The following is a 25,359-nucleotide window of genomic DNA, read 5'->3' on the forward strand; positions in this document are numbered from 1 at the left end:
CTAGTTTGAATCAGTAAAAAACGATTCAAGGAACTTTTTCGAACCATTTGAATATTCGTTTCAATATTTCAGCCCTATTAGCTCTGTTAGCAATTAGTTGACCGAATTTAACCGTTAAAATCCCAGTTAACTGGTTCAAAAAACTGAAACCATGCATCATGAGAGCGTACATACCTTTATCTTTCTCCTCTTTTTTCTCTTTTTTTTTTCCTGAATCGGGCACCTGCTGGTTTTAGCCTTTTTATGTTCATCTCTTCTGTTTGGCTCTTGACTCAATAAGTTTCCTTTAGTCAGGACTAAACAATTTTACCTTGATGGGGGGGGGGTGACCACAAAATCGTTTTGTTTCTCCTTTTTTTATTCGGTCATTTCACGCAATTCAGAAAAAACCTGAAAGAATGATAGGCCTGTGTTTATGATATTATGAATGAAATGTGCGTTAAATGGAAGAACATCAAGATTTGATTGACTTTAGCCATGTTAATACAGTTGATTCAGCCCCTACCCGCTCATTTCATTTGGGAAAGACCTGGAGGTGAATTCCCCCGCCGCACCCCTCCCCTTTCTCTTCTTCATACACACACGGTGGACGTGAACCCTCTCAGTCAGCAGGAGCGCCTGCAGCTGCAGGGGGCGCCAACTTGCTGTTTCCAATCCACACTGTGATATATGACCGATAATAGAAAACTTTGGTGCGGCGCAGATTTCTTTCTTGTTTATTTTTTTACTCAGCGCTTGTGCGCCCCTTTTGTGTCATGAAAAAATGCCACCCCGGGCAACTGCCCTGTCTGCCCGTGCCTAAAACCGCTACTGCTTTGCAGACTAGCAACGTTAAAACCTACCTACCCAGTTACTTCACATTCATATTTCATGAGCCTTTTTGGTAACACTTTAGTTTAGGGAACACAAATAAATCATTAATTAGCTGCCAATTAATATGCATATTAGTGCCTGCGGTGCAATTTGCTGGACAGGGTGCAACACTTCAGAACCTCCAACCTCCAGGTGTGTTTAATACCTGATGTCCTGTCATTTCTACATCACTGTGTGACCTCACTGATGATTAATATCTATGTTTGCACGTGTGTTTGATTAGCTTCCAGCTGAAGGGACAGGCGGCATCACCTCAGCAGCCTGAAGACACCCACACCCATCAACACATCCTGAAGTTCATGACGAGTCTCTCAAGGCTTCCTTAGACCTGCTGACTGACCTCACCTGTCTGCTAAGATGAAGGTAGAGTTAGTCCACAGAAGGTCAAGGCCACGTTTATTTCTAAAGCACACTTAATATTGCTTTCGCAACCCAAAGTGCTGTACATCACACAAGATAAAATCACAAGAAAGTATAACTAAAAACCATAAAACCATTAAAATCAGAAGTTAGGATAAAAACAACATTATATCACAATTATAAAATCAATAAAAATGAGAAAGAATGACAATGAGAACAATAAAATCATCCAACATAAAAGCCAGGTTGAAGAAATGTGTTTTATGCAAGGACTTAAATACATCCAGATTTTGAGAGGTCCTGATTTGCAGAGGAAGGCTGCTCCAGAGCGTAGGGCCGGCCACAGAAAATGCCCTATCTCCTGTCGTCTTTAGGCAAGATTTTGGAACTGACAATAAAAAGCCCGAATGCAAATTCCTGGCAGGAGTGTAGGTTGACAATAAATCATCTACACTCTACAAAAATATAAATGCAACACCTTTGTTTCTGCTCCGATTTTTCATGAGATGGACTTAAAGATCTAAAATTCATTCCAGATACACAATATTACCATTTCTCTCAAACATTGTTCACAAATCAGTCTAAATGTGTGATAGTGAGCACTTCTGCTTTGCTGAGATAATCCATCCCACCTCACAGGTGTGCCACATCAAGATGTTGATCCGACATCATGAGTAGTGCACAGGTGTACCTTATACTGCCCACAATAAAAGGCCACCCTGGAATGTGCAGTTTTTTGCTTTTTTGGGGGAACTAGGTTAAATGAGTCGACAATCTTTTAAAAACTCCTCAACGAATGATTTGGTCTCACAACATAAATGAATATTGAAATTACCAACAACCAAAAACATATCATACTCGAGAGCGACTCCGGCTACAAAATCAGAGAACTCTCTAATGAAGTTATTGCTCATTTTGGGAAGGCGGTAGATAAGGGCACAAAGCACTGTCGGAGACAGTCGAAGCTCAAAGAGTTGGAGTTCAAAAGTAAGGAAGGTACCAGGTTGAGGTAGTTTACGACAATGAAAATAATTCCTGTAGACTGTAGCGAATCCTCCACCCCTCCCAGAAGTCCGAGGGGTATTCAAATATTAGCATTTTGGAGGAATAAGTTCAAAAAATGGCACAGACTCTCCCTGGATCCACGTTTCACACAAGAACATGATTCCCAGCTGATTTGTTTTAAAAAAGTCATTTAGAATAAAAGTTGTATTTACCAGGCATCTGGAATTGAGCTGGCACATCTTAATTGCAGAACCTTTTGCATCTGCTTGGAATCTGGGAAAGGAGCGGAGATTCCAAAAGATCACGCCGCGTCTCCCGTGTTGCGGCTTCCTCGGCCAAAAAGCTCCAGTCATCTGATACGATGGTGATTCCTGGTCTACTAGGAAGAACGGTTGGATCCATCGATGGCTTAATTCTCCAGACAATCCTCCGCATGACCGCTGATAAGCTCTAATCCTGACAAGCACACCTGAATGCCGTCCTCTTTTCCGAGACCTCCGCCAGAGAGAGCCTGTGACCGAATGAGGAGAGGCGGGAGCGGCTGAGATGACAGGTGGAGGAGGAAGGTTTGATGAGCATCCTCCCAATAAAAAATCATTCCAAAAAAGCCCATGGGATTCCTTGATTTCAAAAGTGTCTGGCGATCATAAACAAGGCCAGAAACACTATGAAAAGACGCCAAAAACACATTCAAAACATAAAAGCAGCAAGAATCTGAAGGCTGAGAGATGTGTCGCCGTGCCCACTGCTGGCGCCGCCATCTTCCCACCAGTTAACATCAGACTTTAAATGTACAAAAGGAGGAGAGAAACTGAAGGAAGTTGACCCTGATATGCTGGTGGTCCTGAGGAATGCTGCCTTGATGCCAGTGACAGCTGCTGCTGGAGAGAGGAGCTTCTCCTGGTAGAACTGACTAAAACATACCTGAGATCCAGCACGTGTCACTGTTAAAGGACTTGTTCTTCTAAACATCAGCCATAAAGCCTAATTTGTACTTCTCCATCAGCTCCACCAGGGAGAGACACGCATGGACAGAGGCAATTTGTCCTCAGACATCTCCGTCTCCTGGGGAGTGTTTCCCTGCCAGGACAACAGAAGGCGTAGCGCTGTTCTGTGGTATCCTGTCATGTATCTGCTCCGAGATAACATGTTTAATTGTGTTTTTGTATTCGGTTACTCTTCATGTGCTCGCCACCTCTAAACCCACATTCCCATCATTTCCATCCGCAAATGAAACACTAGCTGCACATCTTTTCACTCCTCCGGTCGCAGGTGAATAAAACGTTCAGATTACACTTTTTCTGCGAGGTATTCTTCAATCTGCTCCATGTCTGCCTCTAGATATCCTCAGTTCTTTTTGTTCTTGAGGGTGCAAAGCCGGCGCTGTTGACGACAGCGGCATCCTGACCAATCACAAGCTTGCATTCTCCGTCTTCGTGCATGTGGCGGGGTGGGGGGCGCCAAATTGTGTAGAGCCGGCCCTGGGCTTCTGGCTGGACAAGTGACTTGAGGGGATGCCCGTCTTCTGATTGGCTCATTATCCAAGGTTGGAGATAAGCGGGACATTAACTACATGCTCACCCGACGCAAACAAAGTTTTTTCTGGTATTTTTAGCAAGAAAAACGCAGTAACGCTAAAAACGCCCAGGAAACTCTGTTAGCTTTGGGTTAGCATGTAGCTAATGTCCCACTGATCTCCGTCCGTGGTGAATGAGCCGATCCAAAAGGCCGGGGCTCCCGGTCACAGCGATCGGGCTCTGCTCGGACCCTATAACCCTAACCCTGCTCTGGACCGGTGTTGGCTCGGAGTTTCCTCATCAGAAGACTGACCAGACTGCAGGAACACCCAGCATCACCCCGCTAGGAGAAGTTCATTCATTAGATTTCTCCAACAGCAGACAGAGATGACATACCTATACTGGTGAAAGGTTCATTCACTGCTAAACTACTGATGGATGGTGACAGGCAGAGAAAACCTCTCTGAGAAAGGAAGTCAGCCTCTAAATTTCTGCAGCACCCTCTGCTGATGATCAGCTCACTAACTGTCGGCAGGTTCAAGCGGTCGTCCTGCTACATTCAGAAGAGTTTTCCAAACCACGCCCACCCTCTTGGATGGCTGGACAGCTGCAGATCATCCTGAATTATCCTTCTTGCCCATCTACATGGTTCAGAGACAAAATTAGCTGACATGTTTGAGTTCCTCCAGCAGCCAGACAATGATGCCACAGAGCATCATTAGCACTGCAGAGGGACTTTTCTTTCTATAAAAGTTATCTGATTATTTGGAAACAGCTTTTTGTTGTGGCTGAATGCAATACGCTTCCATACCACTCCACACAACCTCGCTCTGCTGCCAAACAGCACGTCTGAGGAAGCAGTTGGAAGTTGTGTAACAAAAACAGAGACGTCCATTAAAACTGAGAATTATGAAGCCAGATTACAAAGGACATTCTTTCAAATCCTCCCTCAACTTATTGATCTCACTGGTAACTTGTTCAGCATGATGGTTATTAGTCAGCATTACAGCTGCCACAATTGCAGAAACTGGTGGCACCATCCTGCGGGGCTTAAATGAGGTTAGAGGTCCAAAGACAGAGACGCCTTAGAGAAGGCAGATGGGAGGAGACGGTCATTCTGAATACAGACGGGGGGATGATCAGCACATGATACAGCCCAGAGGACAAAGGTGTGGCTTGTAATATCACACATGCATGCACACACACACACACACACACACACACACACACACACACACACACACACACACACACGCACACACGCACGCACGCACGCACGCACGCACACACACACACACACACACACACACACACACACACACACAGATGATGTGACCCTAACAAAAGGCACATGTCTGACTGAACCAACCCAGATGTATATTTCATGTCTAGACGACTTTACAGCAAAGGAAGCTGCAGTAATCCCTGAGGAAATAGCAGTTATCTGAATCATCTGTCCAGCTGCAACAACCCTGACACAGATGTTGCTGAAAAATAGATTGTTTCTCATTCAAACCATCCCCAGTCTTTTTTAGTTACCATGACAACAGATGAAAAAGCAAAAAAGAGCAGGACGCACTGAATGTAACAAAAATACAAGTCTGTTTGCTATCTGCAAGACCCAGGATCCAAGATTGTTTGTTGCCGTTGTGCGTGCTACTTCACTCAGTAACACACAATTAAAGAGATTGAAAAACATTTAAACCATAAATATAAATGAAACAGCAGCGCTATAGCAGAATCTTTGTTAACATCTTTCCTGAACTTGGCTGTGTGGCAAAAATACACCGCTATCAACCTAACCTGCATGTCTAGACTACCTAACCTGCATGTCTAGACAACCTAACCCGCATGTCTAGACCACCTAACCTGCATGTCTAGACAACCTAACCTGCATGTCTAGACCACCTAACCTGCATGTCTAGACAACCTAACCTGCATGTCTAGACAACCTAACCTGCATGTCTAGACCACCTAACCTGCATGTCTAGACAACCTAACCTGCATGTCTAGACAACCTAACCTGCATGTCTAGACCACCTAACCTGCATGTCTAGACAACCTAACCTTCATGTCTAAACAACCTAACCTGCATGTCTAGGTCACCTAACCTGCATGTCTAGACAACCTAACCTGCATGTCTAGACAACCTAACCTGCATGTCTAGACCACCTAACCTGCATGTCTAGACAACCTAACCTGCATGTCTAGACAACCTAACCTGCATGTCTAGACCACCTAGCCTGCATGTCTAGACAACCTAACCTGCATGTCTAGACAACCTAACCTGCATGTCTAGACCACCTAGCCTGCATGTCTAGAGAATCTAACACTGTAATGTGTAAAGGCAGGAGGAGCTTTACGTCTGTACTGAACACACAAGTAAAGTTATTAAAACCCGTATCAGCTCTGGGCCCATTCACCGGGCTTCTTTCCACAAATCTGCCAGGAGACCTTCCTCCCTTCCTATTTATTTATGAAGAGTTAAAGACTTTCAAATGTCTGGAGGCCTAAAGTTATTTTGGACCGATCTCCTGTGAAAACAGAAAGCTGTGGTCATGCTAACAGCAGCAGTCATCTCTGACGAGCAGAGGTACAGCGTTGTTTACATCATCTGTGGGTGACCGTCACATCCTCACAGCGACTGCAAAGAAAGTCTTCATTAATCAGTGCCCTTGTTTATCTGTTTATTCAGTGTTGTGATGATCGCAGGTTGACACACCAGAATCAGGACGGGAAAACAACACGACTCCATGGATTTACACGAATACTTAGTCACCAGGGCTTAGCAGGCACCAAATGAGTAAATGGTCGGTATTTGTATAGCGCCATCTAAGGGCTCTTTAACCCCCCAAGGCGCTTCACAACACAGTCATTCACATACACCTTGACACGCTGGTGGGATGTAGCTGCCCTGGGCGCCCTGATAGAACACTGGCCCCACCACCAGTGGGTTAAGTGTTGCTGCAAGTTGCCCACAATCATCTCTTTCACATTTTATGGTCATTTATAGAGGAAATTAGACTAAAACGTTTCATCAAGCCTCCCACGGGCCGAACCATTAGCAACACAACCCTGTAATGCAATATGATCAATACTGACATTGGGGCGGATTTAGGACTGAAGAAGATCTGGGGCACACACACACACACACACACACACACACACACGTGACACGCACTAGTCAACATCATATATATTACAAATCACAAATATTTTCAAATAAGACTCACAAACCTGAGTCAACACCAGTATCCTCAAAGCTGGGGTTCTGTCGGGGTACTTTTGGTCTAAAAAAACGTCCTTATGTCCATCTTCACACATGCGTTTCAGGCAGACACTGTAGAAGAAGCCGGCTGCTGAAGGGCTTCTTCAGTGGTGGAGGCTCAGGCAGGCTGTATACAAACTACTGCCAGCTGCTCCCTCTATGTTGGACTTTGGTACTGCATGTTACTTCCACATTTTAGATCTGGGGCATTTCATAAAACATTAGGGGCTTGAGCCCAAGTAGCCAGGCCTAATGCCGCGCCTGACTGACATCACAAGAGACCCTCCTACAGTGGATAAAAGCAGTGATGCCCAGGGCTGCACTATCACACACTCCAGTAGCAGCAGACTCACATAGGGTGTGTGTGTCCTTGTACTTACAACACACTGAGGACCATTAAACAACAACTCTGCACAAAAGACATTGAGTTACTGGCTGTTGGTCTCCGGCCCTATTACATCCTGAGAGACTTTTTACATGTGTACACCTTTAATGTACCCCGCCCCCCTTTCCCCCCCAGTAGTCGTTGCATGTGAGCGGCTCCAAAGTTCAGTGGAGAAGCTGCAGATGACCCATCCAGATGTGCTCATTCTCATCAGCAGGGATTTTATTCACGCTTCACTCTCCTCCACCCTCCCCACTTTTACCCAGTATGTGAAGTGCCACTCCACAGCCAATAGCGCTCCGGGAGTTGACGTCACCTCTCCCGGCATGCAACAGTTCAAATCGAAACGGCGCCATATTGGCATGCAGAAGCCCGCAGCTGGACTATTTGTTATTGTCAGAAAACTCAAACGGGAAATATGGTAGATTCCTGTTGTGCCCCAGGATGCAGAACAGACGCGGACGACATAAGGAATGAGCCATCTACAGGATTCCCCAAGATCCGGAGCGCCGCAAACGTTGGATCATTGTAATAAAACGCGCTAGTGACCGGGCTAAAATGAAGCTGTGGGATCCCGAGAGTAAAGGTTTTCGCTTATGCAGCGACCACTTCATATCAGGTACTTAACCCAACGTTTCCTCAACTGTGTATGGTGTTTATTTTAAATGCTTTTATTATGATTCTTAGTGGGCTTCCTACACTTATTTTGGCGTGGCTTTTTCTGTCTTATTACTCATAGCAACAAGTAAACGTCACGTAAAACATTGCCTCGTGATTTCTGTGTGCTGCCGTTTACGTGTTTTATGATCACAGCAATTAACCGGCTAAGCTGTATTTAATTTTTAAGCAATGGTTGATCACTTGTCAGATTACACATAAAAAGCACTTTGGATTGCTATTATCTGTCTCACCGAGACAGATCTCAGACAGATCCTGAGACGCTCCTGCCTGACATATTTATTTTATTCACGGAAAAAAATCATACTAGTGATTTCTCTTGGCGTTCAGTTTATACATTCAAACAGCACAACACTCTATTTAAACTACTTACATGTAAATCTATGTTATTTGTCCATCCATCCATCCATTTTCATCCGCTTATCCAGAGTCGGGTTGCGGGGGCAGTAGCGTCGAGAGGTCCAGACTTCCCTCTCCCCAGCCACTTGGGCCAGCTCCTCCAGGGGAATCCCAAGGGGTTCCCCGGCCAGGTCCGGTAAGAAGTCCGCTCCGGCAGCTTCTGGTGTTTTTAAAAAGTATCCCAGGGGCATGGTAAGGATCGGAGATATTTAGTCTAATGTCTGACTATATAAAACGATTTCTTCGGTTTTAAAGTGTGAAGTAAACTCAGACGAAGTAAAATCCAAGCCGATCCCATTCATTTTGTTTACATTTGTTGCCTGCCAACATGGCGTCTACTCTCTGAGAGTCACGTGATGTCCGGAGCTCTATAGGACGATTGACCTGCTGTATGCTAATGTAAAAATGCATACACTTCCACCCTTCTCCCTCCGCTCTGATCACAACCTCATCTACCTGAAGCCTGAATACAGACCCAGGGTGATTAGGGAGCCTCAGAAATAAAGTGTGAAAGTGTGGACTGAGGAAGCAACATCAGGGCTGAGGGACTGTTTCCAAACCACAGACTGGGAGACACTCTGCAGCGCTCATGGTGCAGGCCTTGACAGCCTGACCCACTGTGTCACTGACTATGTTAATTTCTGTGTAGAGAACACTGTCCCAACATGAAGAGTGAGGTGTTTCTCCAACAATAAACCCTGGTTGACTCCTAAGCTGAAATCCCTGCTGATAAGAAAAAAGTTTTCCATACCTTGCCATACCAATTTATTTATAAAGCACCATTTCAAAATTGCATGGCAGCTAACCAAAGTGCTTTACATAAAAGAGCCAAATGCTCGAACATATGAGCATGAACACAATGAAAGCATGAATATCAGGTTACATACATAAAAACATAGCATAAATAATCAAGGATAAAAATTCCTACCAAAATCAATAGAATAAGAGAACAGTTAACAGCACTATCAAAAATAAAATAATGCGATGAATGATAAAAAATATTTGAAATGGAGTAAATAAAACCAAAAAAGCTACATGATGGTGCAAGGCGTTAAAAGTGAGCTACTGAATCATAAAAACTAAATACAGAAAAATAAACCTGATGCTGGATTTTCATGTAAATTGTCATGGAGGGAAGGTATTACTGAAAAAGTGGTGTTTTCAGGGCCGACTTGAATCTGCTAACAGAGGGAGCCAAACACACATGGAGGGGCAGAGTGTTCCAGAGTTTTGGGGCTGCATGAGAGAAGGCACACTCCCCCCATGATCTGCACCGAACCTTCGGAACAACAAGCAGCAGATGATCTGCTGAACAAAGGGCACGAGTGGGAACATATGGAGTCAGCAGGTCCATCGGATAGGATGGGGATGGGCAGTACAAAGCCTTGTATATGTATAACAAGACCTTGAAATGAATCCTAAATTTGACTGGGAGCCAGTGTAAATCCGCAAGAATAGGTGTGATGTGCATGCGTCTGTCGGTTTTTGATTAAAAATCTGGCCGCAGCATTTTGAACCTTCTGCAGTCTGCTTAGGGTTGAAGCATTAATCCCGATCAGGACAAAATTCGCATAATCCAGACATGAACTAATGAAAGCATGAATGACTGACTCAAGATGAGGACAGTTGAGGATTGATTTAAGACGTGTGATGCGGCGGAGTTGGAAAAAGCAGGACTTGACAGTGGTGTTGACTTGTGAAGTCATTGAAAGGTCAGAGTCCAATTTCACACCTAGGCTAGTGGCACATGATTTGAGATTGAGTGGGAGAGTTGAGACATCTAAAGCACCATTCGTGTTGGTGGGGTTAAAAAGTATGGCATCGATTTGCTGTCATTTAACCGTAGGCAGTTTTGAGAAAGCCAGGATTTGACATGAGACAGGCATTCTGACAATAGAGAAAATGACTGCTGTTGGTTGATTTGGAGGTAGATCTGGCAATCACCTGTGTAAAAGTGGTAGTTAACCCCAAGACTTGCTAAAATCTTACCAAGGGGTAGCATGGTGATAACTTTGAGTTTCATGAAATGGTGCACCGGTATATTTTTTCTGCTGGACAATGATTTACAAGGCATTAGTTCCTACTATAGGCCACAGCAAATTGATGAAACAAGTGAACTACTCCTTTAAAACTGTATCAATACACAAAAACACTACTCAGTTAGGATGGAAGTGTGCTTAGGCTGCTGCCCCCTTTATCAGTGTTAGCTAGCGCATTATTAAGCTTTAATTAACCAAGAGTCCCTTTATCAGTGTTAGCTAGTGCACTATTAAGCTTTAACCCTTTGATGCATGAATTATGAAATCTTCAACCATGATTTTTTAACAATTTTTTTCATTCATCTTTAGGTGTGAATGAAACAAATTTCAATAAATATTTTTTGTAACATTTAATAATTGACTAATAATTTATTACATGTCCATCTCAGTGGACAGTGTGCATTCTGAACATGAAATATGTTGGCTTGACTTACTGAAGTCCAAATGGAGGGGCTCAAATGCAATAAAGTCATCAACAGCTGTGCTTAATAGAAAAATAAATAAATAACAATTGTGAGTTAGGGGTTGTATGAAATAGTCGACTAGTCGACTTCACGGCTCTGTAGTGACTTTTTATGCCTGTTATCAACTAGTCGCTGTCACGTGATAATGACTGACAAGATGCAGTCCTCGGAAAAGACAGCAGGTGATGAGCCCCTGCGCGTCTGGATCGAGGCGGAGGCAACACGCTGTCCCAGAGCGTCGGTACTGTCACCGGCGGTAAAACGGACATTTAACCAAACTGTGACCTTTCCCCTCTTGCAATTTAACCTTCCCCTCACCCCCATCCTAATCTTAACCAGTTTGCGCATGCAAAGCTCTGATCGTTGACGTGCGCTCCAGACATTGCGTCCTGAGCACCGCCAAATCAGGTGTCACCACCTCAAAAACAAATTAAACACGCGATCGTTCATGTCGGCTCATTTCCTTTCATGTTTTCTGTCTGTTATTTGTGCCTGATGCGTTTCGCTGCTGCGGAGCACCTGTTGTCCTCCGGTGACGCACCCCCAAGATTCTACTATCTCCACTCCGCTCCGCTCCGGCATGAACTCCGCAGCAAAAACGGTCCCGTTGTAGTCGGCCGGCGAGCAGCGGCACTCCGCTGTTTTTGCGGTCGGTAGATCTTTTAGAACTGCAGTTCAAAGGTAACTCATGAGGTGAATATATATGAACCCAGGTAGCAGTTTTTCTTTAGGATTGAGAGGAGATGCAGGAAGATAATAAACAGGCAGGACAGAAAAATAGTCAAATAAAAACAAGTTAGTTTTTGTACCTGGTGTTTGCAACAAACAGACACCACTGAAGGTAATCAGAAGTGAGGAACAGAAATAATTATTTTAATGTTTAGAGCAGCAGGAAAGGCTGCAGGTGCATCAGTGAGTTTGCGGCCGCTGCGCAGGGGGAGGGGGGAGAGGACTGAAGTAGGATGCAGAAACTACCGTTGTTAAAAGAGATGTGTTAACTTAGAAAATGTGGGCGCAATTTTAATTGTCAAAAACTCCAGCGAACCTACCGACCCCCCCCCCCCCTCCCCCGCCGCATGACGTCATCATCGACTAGTCGAAGTCGACTCGACTTTCATTACTTGACTGTCGACTTAAAAAAAAATAAAGTCGTGCAGGCCCTATTGTGAGTACCTGTCCACTGTAGTGACCTGTATGCATCAAAGGGTTAATAAACCAAGAGTCCCTTAATCAGTGTTAGCTAGTGCATTATTAAGCTTTAATAAACCAAGAGTCCCTTTATTACTGTTAGCTAGTGCACTATTAAGCTTTAATAAACCAAGAGTCCATTTATCAGTGTTAGCTAGTGCATCATTAAGCTTTAATAAACCAAGAGTCCCTTTATCAGTGTTAGCTGGTGTATTATTAAGCTTTAATAAACCAAGAGTCCCTATATTGCTGTTAGCTAGTGCATTATTAAGCTTTAATAAACCAAGAGTCCCTTTATTACTGTTAGCTAGTGCACTATTAAGCTTTAATAAACCAAGAGTCCATTTATCAGTGTTAGCTAGTGCATCATTAAGCTTTAATAAACCAAGAGTCCCTTTATCAGTGTTAGCTGGTGTATTATTAAGCTTTAATAAACCAAGAGTCCCTTTATTACAGTTAGCTAGTGCACTATTAAGCATAAATAAACCAAGAGTCCTTTTATTAACATGACTGTTATTGTTAACTATTAAGTTTTCCTAAAGACAAAGGGCGTGGGGGAGGAGTGTGCCTAGTAAGGCATTACATAATATGATTAAGCAGATGTTAATATTTTATTTAATAGTTTGATAATGCTTCATAAAGCACTACGTAACGTTAATTAAAGGAGCTCTATTGTAAAGTGTTACCAAGGCTCCGGAGAGGAGAATCCCAACAGCAGGGACCCGATGGGCTCAGACTCTGTCCCTTTGCATGTCCATACATGCCCACAGCATCTATTTCCAAACAAGTCTTCTCACCTCTCAGCACCTCTAATCTGCCTTCATGGTTTCTTCTGAGACACCTCAAGATGATGTTCCTATTTTTATCCCACAGCAGCTGTGCCATTTCTGTGGTGGAGGCAAGTACACCAGTGGTTATTCTGGGAGCTTACACACCAGGACAAACCATGTTTACATACGTATGTGTGCTCTGAGCAAAAGATAACATCTGGGAGAATGAAAAATTAACAATTTCCTTTCAGTGAAAGTGAGGACAAGATGCAGTTTCCAGCAACACCTTCTTTTCTAAGACATGATGTGCATTTTAATCTTTGCCATGTTGAAATCGCACAACACGATCTGTCGATCTTTTATTGAGTGACACGCAGATCTTCCCTTTCCGGGAAATACCACACCATGCCAAATGTATCTCTAAGCACATTTCCAAACAGCATGGCAGCTGAGCAAAGAGCTGTACAGATTCAAGCATAATCAACAATAAAACACATAGCAACAACAATAATTCCCGAGTGGGGAAATTCTAGATCCTAAAAACAGGCTTTGAGCAAGACTTCAAACAGAGAGGGACGGGGGGAAGAGCGCGCCAGAGGGCTGGTGCGGCAAACACAAAAGCACCTTCCCCCTTCACTTAGACCTCGTAGAGGGACCACCAAGCAACAGACGGTCAGCCGACCTCCACGTCGATCAACTAGGTCTGTCTGATGAGCTGGAGCAAGACCGTTCATGGCTTTAAAAAAAGGTTAAAATCTTAAATATCACGCAGAAGTTTACAGGGAGCCAATGGAGAGTGCCAGTACAGGTGTGATATGGTCGCGTCTCCAAGTATTAATCACTAACATAGAGTCTGTTAAGGGAGGAGCCACGGACACCAAAGTGATAAAAGCATGAGCGTGATTAACTCAAAGTCAAAGTCCCATTAGTTGTCACACACACAGGTGTGTGTGCGAAATTTGTTCTCCGCATTTGACCCATCCCCTGGGGGAGCGGTGAGCTGCAGACACAGCCGCGCTCGGGAACTATTTGGTGGTTTAACCCCCCAATCCAACCCCTTAATGCTGAGTGTCAAGCAGGGAGGCATTGGGTCCCATTTTTTCAAAGTCTTTGGTATGACCCGACCAGGAATCGAACCCCTGATCTCCCAGTCTCAGGGCGGACTCTCTTTCACTAACTGTCCTATATCTGGAGTGTATGATCATCATTAAAGTGTGTATCATCGTGAGAAGCTAGAAGTCTAACAACTCTGCTGTAATTAGCTTAAAATAGCGTGAGCCCGTACCTCCATCTGTAAAGATGTATGCATCGCAGGGCCACACAGAGCGTCTCCTATCACTCCCATGCCTGAACACAGCTTCCATGGACATGCCGTCCTACAGGATTCACTGACTGCGTGCTCATGACTTGTTTTCTGAGGTCTATTTTGTGTGAGAGCAGCTTTCAGCTGCCAATAATCAAACAAAGCTGAATACATTTCATTCAGCAATGAACAGTTCCTTTTAATGTTTTAAAAATGCCCAACAAACCAAGGAGACTACAAAAGAAAAAGGAATTGTTTTTACCAGATATCACCATGCTCGTTAATCAGCTTAGAGCCAAGTGTCAAAGCAGAAGTGGCTTTTCACTGCTCCTAAAATCCACATATATAAACACCAGATGGGTGAAAGTATTGAGCTATAGCCATGAACACTGGGATCATTGTCCAGAGCACAGATTCAGCCCTTTTCCCAGGTACAACTCAGGATCAGAGGCTTAGGGGTTGTGAGCACCCAGAGAGCTGCCAAGCAAGACAAAAGCTGTGGTCAAATTCAGGGGTTGCATGCTCGTGGGGTCAGATTTCAAGACCAGTGATGTCACAGCGCCGCTACGAAGACTGTCCTATTTCAAAGGGTGCTCAGAATGCGGTCTTGGAATCCGTGTAGTCTCCTCACCTCTGTAAATCCCCAGATGCACTGCAGGACAGGTGTTGTGAGAAATTCTGTTCCCCTGAAATCTGTTCCCCCGTGTCGGGAGGTTGTCTTTAAGGCTCTTCACACCATTAGTGATCAACTTTTATGGGAAAACGGTGTAATGTAATAATGCTTGTGATGTATTTGTATTCATGTTTCCTCCTAAAACAATAAAAAAGTGCAGTAAAATCAGTGTTGTTCGCTCTTTCCCAGCAGGTTTATTCATTTGATGTTATTTTTGAAAGTTATGTAAAAGGATGTAATCTCACTTAGTTTAACCATCTTTCATTGGAGCCTGTCCTCTCATAGTGGACATTAAGTCCTGTGAACTTGTAAATATTTATTTAATAAGTTATTAGGGCGAACACAATATTTCAGGGAGTTTCTCAGAGCACCGGCGGTACAACTGCTGTAGCTCTTCAAACAGTAACAGCAACATGTGCGAGCTCCCTTTCTGCAGCTTCTTGGTGCGGTAGCTGTGTTGACAGGAGGACACCTGCTGACGTAGGGGTGGGACTGTTGTTTAAGGCTAGACTGTCCAAATTCACAGCTGTTGACATCTGGTCTCACCGGTCCCGGAAGAACACGTTCTCCTGAGACGGGTACTCGTGAGCATGCATTTGGACACAGACAGTTTTACTGTTTAACCCAATACATTTCCACATTTGTGAAAAATAAAGCTAAACACTTATTTCAAAAATCAAAGAAAGGTTTTACAAATCATAAAGTACGTTTTGCAGGATCTGCTACCAGTGTAAAGTGATCTGGTCCAGGTTTGAAGACTCTAGGTCAGGGGTCAGCCACCCACGGCCCTTTCATCCATCTGATGCAGCTCTCTGCTTGTAAAATAATGAATGAATATTTAATACAAATATATTTTATTTTACTGCATTTATTTTTTTTCTGTGTGCCAACTCTAAATGTGGAGTTTGTCATGAAACAGCGTTACCCCCTGTTTAAAATAAGCACTTTCTAGGTATCAAAACGTGTCTTTAAAATTCACGGACATAATTTGTAAAAACCATGGCACAAAATAAGGGGAATTAGAAAATAGCATTTTTAGCCTCGTTGGCATTCATTTTTTTTGTTCTTCCGGGTACCCATGGTCCGGTAGTAGGTGAGCGTGGCTTAGGCTCCCTATTGGAATGTTTACTTTGTGAAGTACCTTGAGATGATTTTTGTCATGATTTGGCACTATATAAATAAACTATGGTCACGAGCTTTGGCTAGAGACCAAAAGAATGAGATCACAGGTACAAGCAGCTGAAATGAGTTTTCTTTGCACGGTGGCTGGGCTCTCCCTTAGAGATAGGGTGAGAAGCTTGGTCATCCGGGAGGGGCTCAGAGTAGACTCCAGGCTGAGAAGCCAGTTGAGGTGGCTTAGACATCTGGTTAGGATGCCTCCAGGACACCTCCCAAGAGCACATATTTGAACATGGTGTTCATTATGGACAATCCATGACAAGCACAGAAGTCCAATAACAAAACACCACTCAGATTCAGATCAGGGGACCGTTCCTCCCCACCACACCTCTCCAGGTCTCACTGTCATGGCCCAAATGAGCGTTAAAATCCCCCAGCAGAACGAGGGAGTCTCCGGAAGGAGCGCTCTCCAGCACCCCCTCCAAGGACTCCAAAAAGAGTGGGCAGTCTGAACTGTAGTTTGGTGCATAAACACAAACCGTCAGGACCCGTCCACCCACACGTAGGTGGAGGGAGGCTCCCCTCTCATTCACCGGGGTAAACCCCAACGTACAGGCACCAAGATGGGGGGCAACTACTATGCCCACTCCTGCTCAGCACCTCTCAGTGGGAGCAACCCACAATCCAACCCCCTCAAGGAAACTGCTTCCGGAGCCAGAGCCATGTGTTGAGGTAATTCCGACTACATCTAGTCAGAACCTCTTAACCTCACACACCAACTCAGGCTCCTTCCCCACCAGAGAGGTGATATTCCACGTGCCAAGAGCCAGCTTCTGTAGCCGAGGATCAGATCATCAGGGTCCCCGCCCTTGGCTACCACCCATCACACACTGCACCTGACCCCATTGGCTCCTCCCACAAGTGGTGAGCCCATGGAACGGGGGGACCCACGTTTCGTCTTCTGGCTGTGCCCGACCGGGCTCCATGGGTGAAAGCCCAGTCACCAGGGAGAATAATACAAAAATGCATTTTCGTCGTCAAGACTAAGACTAAAACTAAGATGTCCGCCAAAAGCAGCGCTGGTGCTGCCCACTATTGCCAGGGAAAACACACATCGTCACTTTAAACAACACATTCTGGTGTATTCTGGACTAAAATTATGACAGCCATCGTTACACCAGTTTACTAAAGCAGTTTTATCTTTCTGTCACTTGAAAAATCCTATTTTCCAGCAGCTCTGACTAAATATTTATTTTTCATCCACAGTGGGGTGTCAAACTGTGCCCACACTACCATCCACTTGCCCAAAGAAAATGCAGAACATTCTGCCAACTATTTATATCTGCATTAATACGTTAATTAATAACAAGGGTTTGTCATGTCACATTCTGCTGCGGTTCCTCAAACGAGCTTCCCGCTACTTGACTAGAGGGAGTGGATTCCCTGGGCTTATTATCGCTGTAATGTTCCGGTCTTCCCCTTAAACCCCTCGCTAAGCCACTGGCTCAAACAGCTTTGAGGTTTGACTACTTGAGCTGGGGTTTTCTCCTCCCATGCTCATTGTACTCTGCTACAGGCCACCAAAATGCAAGTGTTTTTATAAATCAACTCTGGTCTTTTTACTGACTTACTCCCTAAATATGACCAGGGAATTATTTTTGGGTGATTTTGACATCCACATTTGCTGTCGTTTTAAACAGCTGGTCAAGGATTTATTGATGTTCGGAACTCATTTGGACTACAGCAACTGGTAAATGTCGCTACGCACACCGGCTCTCACACTCTGGATTTGGTCTTATCCTTTTGACTAGACGTGGATGACCTGTCTGTGGACTTTATTGGGTTTTCTGACCATGCTGTGATCTTATTCAACATCTCATAAGTCCTTCCTCCAGCCCATGGACAGGCTGTTCATTACTCTAGGTGCTTATCTTCAAGTACGACCTCCAACTTTCTGTCTACTCTGGATATTGGTTCCCGCACACCACTCCCTTCAGTTTCCTGCATGGGTGTAGATGGTCTTCTGCATCTGATCAATGACACCTGCTCTACCGCCCTGGACACTGTTGCCCCTCTTAGGCTTAGGCAGAAAATGATTGTTTCTGACCCCTGGCTAAACAACTACACTTGTAGCCTAAGGCGGCGGTGCAAGGTAATGGAGTAATTCCTTACTGTTGTTAACTGAGGCCTAGTCCACACGTAGCCAGGGTTTTTTGAAAACGAATATCCACCCTTGCAAAAACTTGCATCCACACCACCTCGTTTAAAAAAAAACTCTGTCCACACGTGCCCGGATAAATACGTTGTTAAGGACATGCCAGACCTGTAGGCGGCAGTACTTTCCCCGTTCTTAACCTCGTCCTTCGTCTGTGGTCTTCCACAAGGAGCAGTAATTCCGCTTGCAAAAACAAACAAGCAAAAAGTGCTTGGACAATTGATGAAGCGAGCGCAGCTCTGAGGGCATCCATGCTGTCGGCTAGTGTAAACACAGGTCGCACACGTGATGTCAGCATGTTTTTGTCGCGGAAAGTGACATTGCGGACCTTAAAACTCCGGTTTTGTCTGTTCACACGCAGACACCCAAAACGGAGAAAACGCAGATCTTCACTTTGGCCGGAGTTTTTAAAAAGATCCGTTTTCGTGTGAAAAAACTCCGTTTTCGTGTGAAAAAACTCCGTTTTCATGTGGATGACAGGCCAAAACGTAGAAAAATATCTACGTTTTCCCGGCTACGTGTGGACAGGGCCTGAGTCTGTTGACCTCACTCCCACTGCTGAGTTCTGCACTGATTGCAGAACTTTTTTTAAAATTAGGCCCTTAAAATCAGACTCAGCCTCTAGCCCTTAGGACAAATTGTCCATGTGGAACTACCAAACCCACCTAATTTCTTAGACTTTGCTCCAGTTCAACTTCCTGACTTGGTGAAGTTCATTAGCTCCATGAAGCCGTCTGGCTCTCTGGTGGACTACCTCCTGCCTAAATTGGTCCGTGAGTCTGTGTCTACACTAAGCCCATCTAGTCTCAGCACTGGAGTGTTTCCTATGTTTTTTAAAAATGCGGTTATACAGCCGATATTGAAGAAACCTGGATTGGATCACTCTGTTTAGGACAATTTCCATCCCATTTCAAAAGTCCCATTCCTTTAGAAGATTCTGGAGAAAAATGTTCACACATAAATCTTTGCTCACATGGACAGCAACTCACTGTTGGATGTGCTTCAGACCGCTTTCGAGCCACACCACAGCACTGAATCTGCCTTGGTTAGGGTGCTAAATGATATTCTGGTGGCATCTGACTCTAGGTCTAGGGCATTGCTGCTCTTACTGGACCTCTCGGCAGCTTCTGGTACTGTGGACCACCATATTCTGCTAGACCGCCTTGAGTCTTGGGTTGGGGTGACACTTGAATGGTTTTGCTCCTATGTATCCAACAGATCCACTACTGTTCAGATTGGCGAATGCTCTTCCAGCCTACTCCACCTGCCTTGGGGTGTGCCGCAGGGCTTCGTTCTTGGGCCTCTTCATTTTTCTATATATCTTCTAGCACTGTGCAAAATACTAAATCAATACAGCCTAAATGATCACATCTTCGCCGACAATTGTCAAATATGTGTGGCACTGAACAAGAAAAACGTGGGCTCTCATGAATGACAATGAGGGCAGCTGTAAAAATCCATCTCCAGTCCACATCCAGACACAATGATTCTCTCATCTGTCTCATCAACAGCAGCTGGCTAAGCAGCTACAAAGTTTTTCTTTTTGTTCCAACAACACACTGCTCCTCTGGCTTTGACTTTTTCATTCTTGTGCTTGCTCCTCAGCTATATTTCTGTTTGGATGCCACCTCTTCCACATCTGACCACTGGTTGGCCAGGTCAGAAAACTCATCTCTCTTTTTTTCTTTTCTCTTGCCTGAGCTAACAGTAGCTGACGGTGCTATATGCACGGCACGCTTCACATCAGCAGACCTGCCAACCTTGTCAAAATTGTCTGAGTACCACATATATATATATATATATATATATATATATATATATATATATATATATATATATATATATATGTGTGTGTGTGTGTGTGTGTGTGTGTGTGTGTGTGTGTGTGTGTGTATTTACATATATTAATATGTATTGTACATTGCAACACATGGTTCAAGAATTTAATATTAAACAGGCTTAAAGCACATGTGCACACACCACCGGGGCTAATTCATACATTATCTGCAGCTCCCTGGCGGCTTATGTCCACATCATAACTGCAGATTAAGCTAACTGCATGGTGAGGTAGTTTAGAGGGTTGCAGTATGGCCACCATTTTTGAATTAGAAATTTTTTTAGTCATTAATTGGCTAATTTCGTTATTTTTTCATTCTTGTTTTTTTACTTAATTCATTTATTGTTGGTTTTTTACAAAGCTGAATTGGTTCCCTTTCTAGTTTCTAATGTGGAACTGTCAGTTCCAGCTAATTTCTCTTCTTCCTGCATCTTTAATCTGCTCAAATTATTTATTTCACGGTTGACCAACAAAAACTCTTGAAATAAACGTAGCCTACTGTTTATAAACATGTATTACCAAAATACATGTTGCTAACATGATAATCTAAACTCACAATACATCAAGTTGCCTTGCTATTTACTGTAAGAACTATTTGCAATGTTCAGTCATGTTATCTAAATCCTTACCCAAACAGCTGCTACTGAAAGTCTCCAAAGAATTACTCTTTGGTTGTTGCTGGCTGCTACAGGCCCCCATCTGCCCCTGCCTGTGCCCTGTCTGATCCCAGTGATCTCATTTCCCCTTACACCTGTAAGAATTTAATATACATATTATTTAATGAACCATAAGACATGAGATTCCATAGTAAATATGAAATCATTCTTATGGATCTTTGGGTACTTTTAACCAGAAGATTGGAACTTTTTATTGCAGGGATTAGGTAACAACTTTGTATTAACTCAGAGACAACAGAAAGAGAGCCAAGTTTTAAAAGTTTAAAGATTAATAACTAAACAAATTAAAACTAGACTAACTTAAACACTAAATGTATGGTGTAACTAAGGTGAATTGAGATGGAGAATGGTGTAGTGTGGAATGTTGTTCAGAACCAGCAAATCCGGAGAAACGATTCATTCTGATGGAAGTGAAGGTGAGGTTTCGCACTAAGCTTTGATTTGGAGATTCATAAACACATAAGACGCCATTCTGTCGGCTTACATACCCTGTTGGAAGTCCCTGTTAGGTCAGGAATGTCGAGGTCCAGCTTGACCCTCTCTGGAACCGAAGCCGGTAGGAAAAGCAGCGGTTGCTGACCAGACCAGTCTTGAGATACTTCCGGGTCACGGCAGTTTTGTTGGCATCTAGTGAGACCCAAAACTGGGTCGTGATGGTTCAGCTTTTATTCTGAAAGGAACCGTTGTAGCAGGTGGAACGGCAACAGATTTTATCCAGCTTGTCGTTGGTTCTTTTGGCTGAAGAGGAAAGTTACGTATTGGCCACTCCGACACTTCTTTAGAATGCTTTGAACTGGCGTTAAAGATGACGTGGGCATAGTTTTGTACTTCGGATGTTTTGATTTACGGTCAAATGAAAAGAGGACAGATTTACCAAACACCACCAAAACCACGCCTCCATCAGATCTGGCAGATTCTGATTGGATCAGTAAAAGCAATGTGTCATGTGGCTTAAACTTACGTGTGATCAGTCTCTAGTGGAAACATTTAAAGTTATATTACTTATTATATTCTATAGGATTATATCAAGTAATTAATATTTTCATTCCACAAATTGGTTCACATTTTATTATTGACTAACACTTTGTTTGATTAGCTTTATTAAAAATAGAGTTCTTTGATTTTTTAAAAAGAAAGAGTCCTTTGTCTTCATTCTTTTGGGCTGGAAAGGAAAACAGTTTAGAAGCAAATGCATGAGACCTTGAACAATATCTCATGCAGGTTAGTTCTTGCTGAGGAGAGGGGGGAAAATGACTTTTAGGTGGAAAACAGTCATTTCATTCCGTTACACACCTTATCTCAATTCTTGTTATTATCTCTTGTTATTAACAAATGTTTTAAACAACATTTTTGAGCTGTTAACCAAACAAAGTCTATTGTTGATGTGTCTCCTGTTGTCGGTGTGTGACCAATCATAGTGGTTGGATGTTTGCATACACTATAACTACTCCTCTGTTTCTAGTTGACTTAGCAATAAATATTTAAATGAAATTGATCTCCCGGTTAGGTGACACTAGTTTGGACAATCATTTTACTAATCAGTTTAGAAATTATTTGTAAAAAAAAAAATACAGGGTGGTTGCCCAGGGCACCCAATGGGCTAGGACCACCACTGTGAGAGAGAAATGGGTCATTCCAACCTTTTAAAAGGGGGCACAACAATTTAAATGATAAACCAAAGTCAGAATTTGCATTAGAGCTGTTTACAGTTCAGACTAGGGTTTAGTCACATTTCATCACTCTGCACTGGAGGAACTGAACTCTGTCAGGATGCTCCAAAGCTCTCCACAACTGGCCCAGTTCCTGCATGGGGCAACAAAAGCCTCACCATCCAGTAATGAATCAAATTAAGTGGAATGTCAGCTAGGCTAACAGAGCTCTCCATCTCCTCACAGCATGAAATGAAAATACTTCCATGGCTCCAATTTGTCTCTCCATGCGCTCACTGCTCCACACACATTTTTGCATTTCATCTAAAGATAAAAGCAAGAAGAAAAAAAGATTCTGCTGCAAAGACATGATGAGTAGAAGTGAGAAAAATGCTTTTTTCTCCCAGTCAAAAGGTGGATCACAACATCTTTTATTGGACAGAAAAGTGTGCAGTAATCTGTAGGTCCTCTGTAGTCTCCGTCATTTCCTATTTGTCGCTGATGTGAAGGAAAACCAACATTTTCTAACGACGGAGCAAGAAGAAACACCCAGCTGATGTGTTTAATATAAACATTCTTCTGGGTACAAGGACCAGCTTTATGCTGAGAAACGCCTGACATCCACTTGTTTAGGTTAAACTTTCATAATGAAGATCAAAACCTTCCAGCTCCAAAATAAAAGTGTAGCTCAGTCTCTGCTAAACTGACACAAACTTCTAGCAACCGTATTCCTGAGCACATCAAAGTGAACAATTTTGACTCTGGCCCTAACAGTTAAACCAAAGGAGCAGAAAGTCTGACTGGAAATAGCTTTTCCTGTGCTGCTACCACCAAGTCCCACCCTGTTGCAAAAGTGATGCAACAGGAGCTCTAGAGCTGTGTGAACGTCTGTCTGCTTTGCTGGTTGGAAACCAGCCGGTGCATCTTCAGGGTGCAAAGAAAAGACAAACCAAGGAAGTGCTGCAACCCCACGATCTATAAATAGCAGCAACCTGTCATCCTACTTCCCCTCATTTTGCTTTGAGGAATGAGGGACTGATGGGATCATGAAGTCTTGTGTGTGTGTGTGTGTGTGTGTGTGTGTGTGTGTGTGTGTGTGTGTGTGTGTGTGTGTGTATGTGTATGTGTTAATCTTGTTGACAAACATCTGACTCCTGCCAGCAGCAGCATTCCAGGTTGATTGGAAGTACATTTTTTTTCTGTTCAGTGTAAAATTCAGCAGAAATGTGTGTAAACTCAAACTGTCAGATGTGTCCTGCTTCACATTTTTCTACTTTAATTTGGACTTCAGCCAGATGGAAGTGGGTTACCAAAAACAGCCTCCATCGATCACTCAGCTTCATTTGTCTTCGCAGCAAACACACACACACACACACACACACACACACACACACACACACACACACACACACACACACACGTCGCTGGACTAACCTAGCTCTCATCTACAGTTCAGTTAGCTAGCTAGCTCCTGCTAGAAACACGTTGTGTGAATAATTCAGGGAGGTGTAAATAAAATATATCCAGTGGCCTCCACCTAAAATAACCTGCAACAAGATAGCTGCCGTGCTGAGTAATGAGTTCTCCTTTAGTACATTAGTCGAGATGTGACAGCAACAGCAGGCGCTCGCTCTCAAAGGGGAAATATTTCCACTGGTATTCAAGGAAAAGCAGAAGTAAGGAGTGTTTTACTGGTATATCTGTCGCTGCTAATGATGCTAAAGCAGAGCATCAACCTGATGAGCTGCTGCTAACATGGGAGGGACCATAGGAATCAGATAAAGGAACCACGTAAATACGTAAATATCAGCATTGTTTCCTGCAAAGGTGCAGCAACATGGGTCAGTAAACATTATCTATATTTATCAAACACTGGCGTTTTACTCATCCGTTCCATTACACACCTTTTAATAAAACCCAAAATGCAGAAGAATAAAAACTTCACAGGACTGTAAAGTCTGACCGGTGGCCGAAGTGTGGCAAGCACCAGAACTCAGAGGAGCACTAACGAGGCAGGAAAAGAGGAATAGTTCTCAGGTGTCCCAGCGCCGCAATGTCAACACGCTGCGGTGATGTAGGGGTCATGCCATGTGCCAACACTACAACTCAGACGGGCTGTGGTCCATGCCCACAGTGGTGCCTGTCATCATGACCATGGCTTCAGGTGGTCGGAGGGTGGATCGTCTTGCTCAGGCTCAAGGGCGTCGCTCTGCCAGGCTGACCCTTCAGCTGCAAAAGGTCAGTTACTAAGAGAACAGTCTCATCTTCCCAGCTTACACGTTCCTCTCATCAAGCTGTCTTAGATTAAATCATTCTCACTTTGTTGCTTTTTGCACCTATTTAGGCTTCTAGATTCCAAAGTAATAAACTCCAAAGATGGTTGCTGCGTGAGCACTGAGAGGCTGGCATCTGACGACAGCTGCACTTCCTCCTGACTCTCTATAGCTGGGTTAGGGTTAGGATAAACGTCTCCAGGCCCACATCAACCCTGGTCCTTCATTTAATCTGAATCATTGATTTAATAAAAATGTGGGCCTCAGATAGAGACTGTGTGTGTGTGTGCGTGCGTGCGTGTGTGTGTGTGTGTGTGTGAGGTATCTTCTCAGCTCCTTTTTCTCTGACACAACACTTACTAAATCAGCCGCCTGACACTATCACCAGGAACACAGCCCTGGCTTTACACAAGCAGAATGATCACCATCAGAGCTAAACGGTGGACGTTCTGCAACACAACACTTGGTTTCCGATGAAACGCTCTGCTCAACTGGACCGTTAGTGTTCTCGGGTTAAAGTGGGAGTCGAGGCCTGGGTGGAGATGTATTTTATCCACACTTCCTGTTAGGAAAACGCTTCTGAAAGAGGCGTGGCCTTGCGGACCGAGAGAGCGGCACTGAGGCAGTGGTATACTGCACCCCCCTCAACCCCCCTGCGTGTGCTGTC

General features: G+C 43.9%; 1 protein-coding gene and 1 long non-coding RNA gene across 3 annotated transcripts in view; one reads left to right on the top strand and one right to left on the bottom strand.

Moving 5' to 3' along the window:
- The window catches only part of LOC129154698 (uncharacterized), a 36,477-nt gene extending 24,144 nt beyond the window's left edge, over positions 1 to 12,333 (top strand). Inside the window, exons 2-3 of one of the 2 annotated variants that reach the window (XR_008559951.2) lie at positions 1,097 to 1,236; positions 2,489 to 12,333. This is a non-coding gene — a long non-coding RNA (uncharacterized lncRNA). Of the gene's footprint in view, positions 1 to 1,096 lie in introns of both variants that reach the window. The other variant, XR_008559952.2, reaches the window with a different exon arrangement.
- Positions 1 to 25,359, bottom strand: part of igsf11 (immunoglobulin superfamily member 11) — a 249,882-nt gene that overhangs the window by 101,990 nt on the left and 122,533 nt on the right. The gene's annotated exons all lie outside the window — the stretch shown is intronic.

The sequence above is a fragment of the Nothobranchius furzeri genome, chromosome 13 (genome assembly GCF_043380555.1).
Source record: "Nothobranchius furzeri strain GRZ-AD chromosome 13, NfurGRZ-RIMD1, whole genome shotgun sequence".
Lineage (NCBI taxonomy): Eukaryota > Metazoa > Chordata > Actinopteri > Cyprinodontiformes > Nothobranchiidae > Nothobranchius > Nothobranchius furzeri.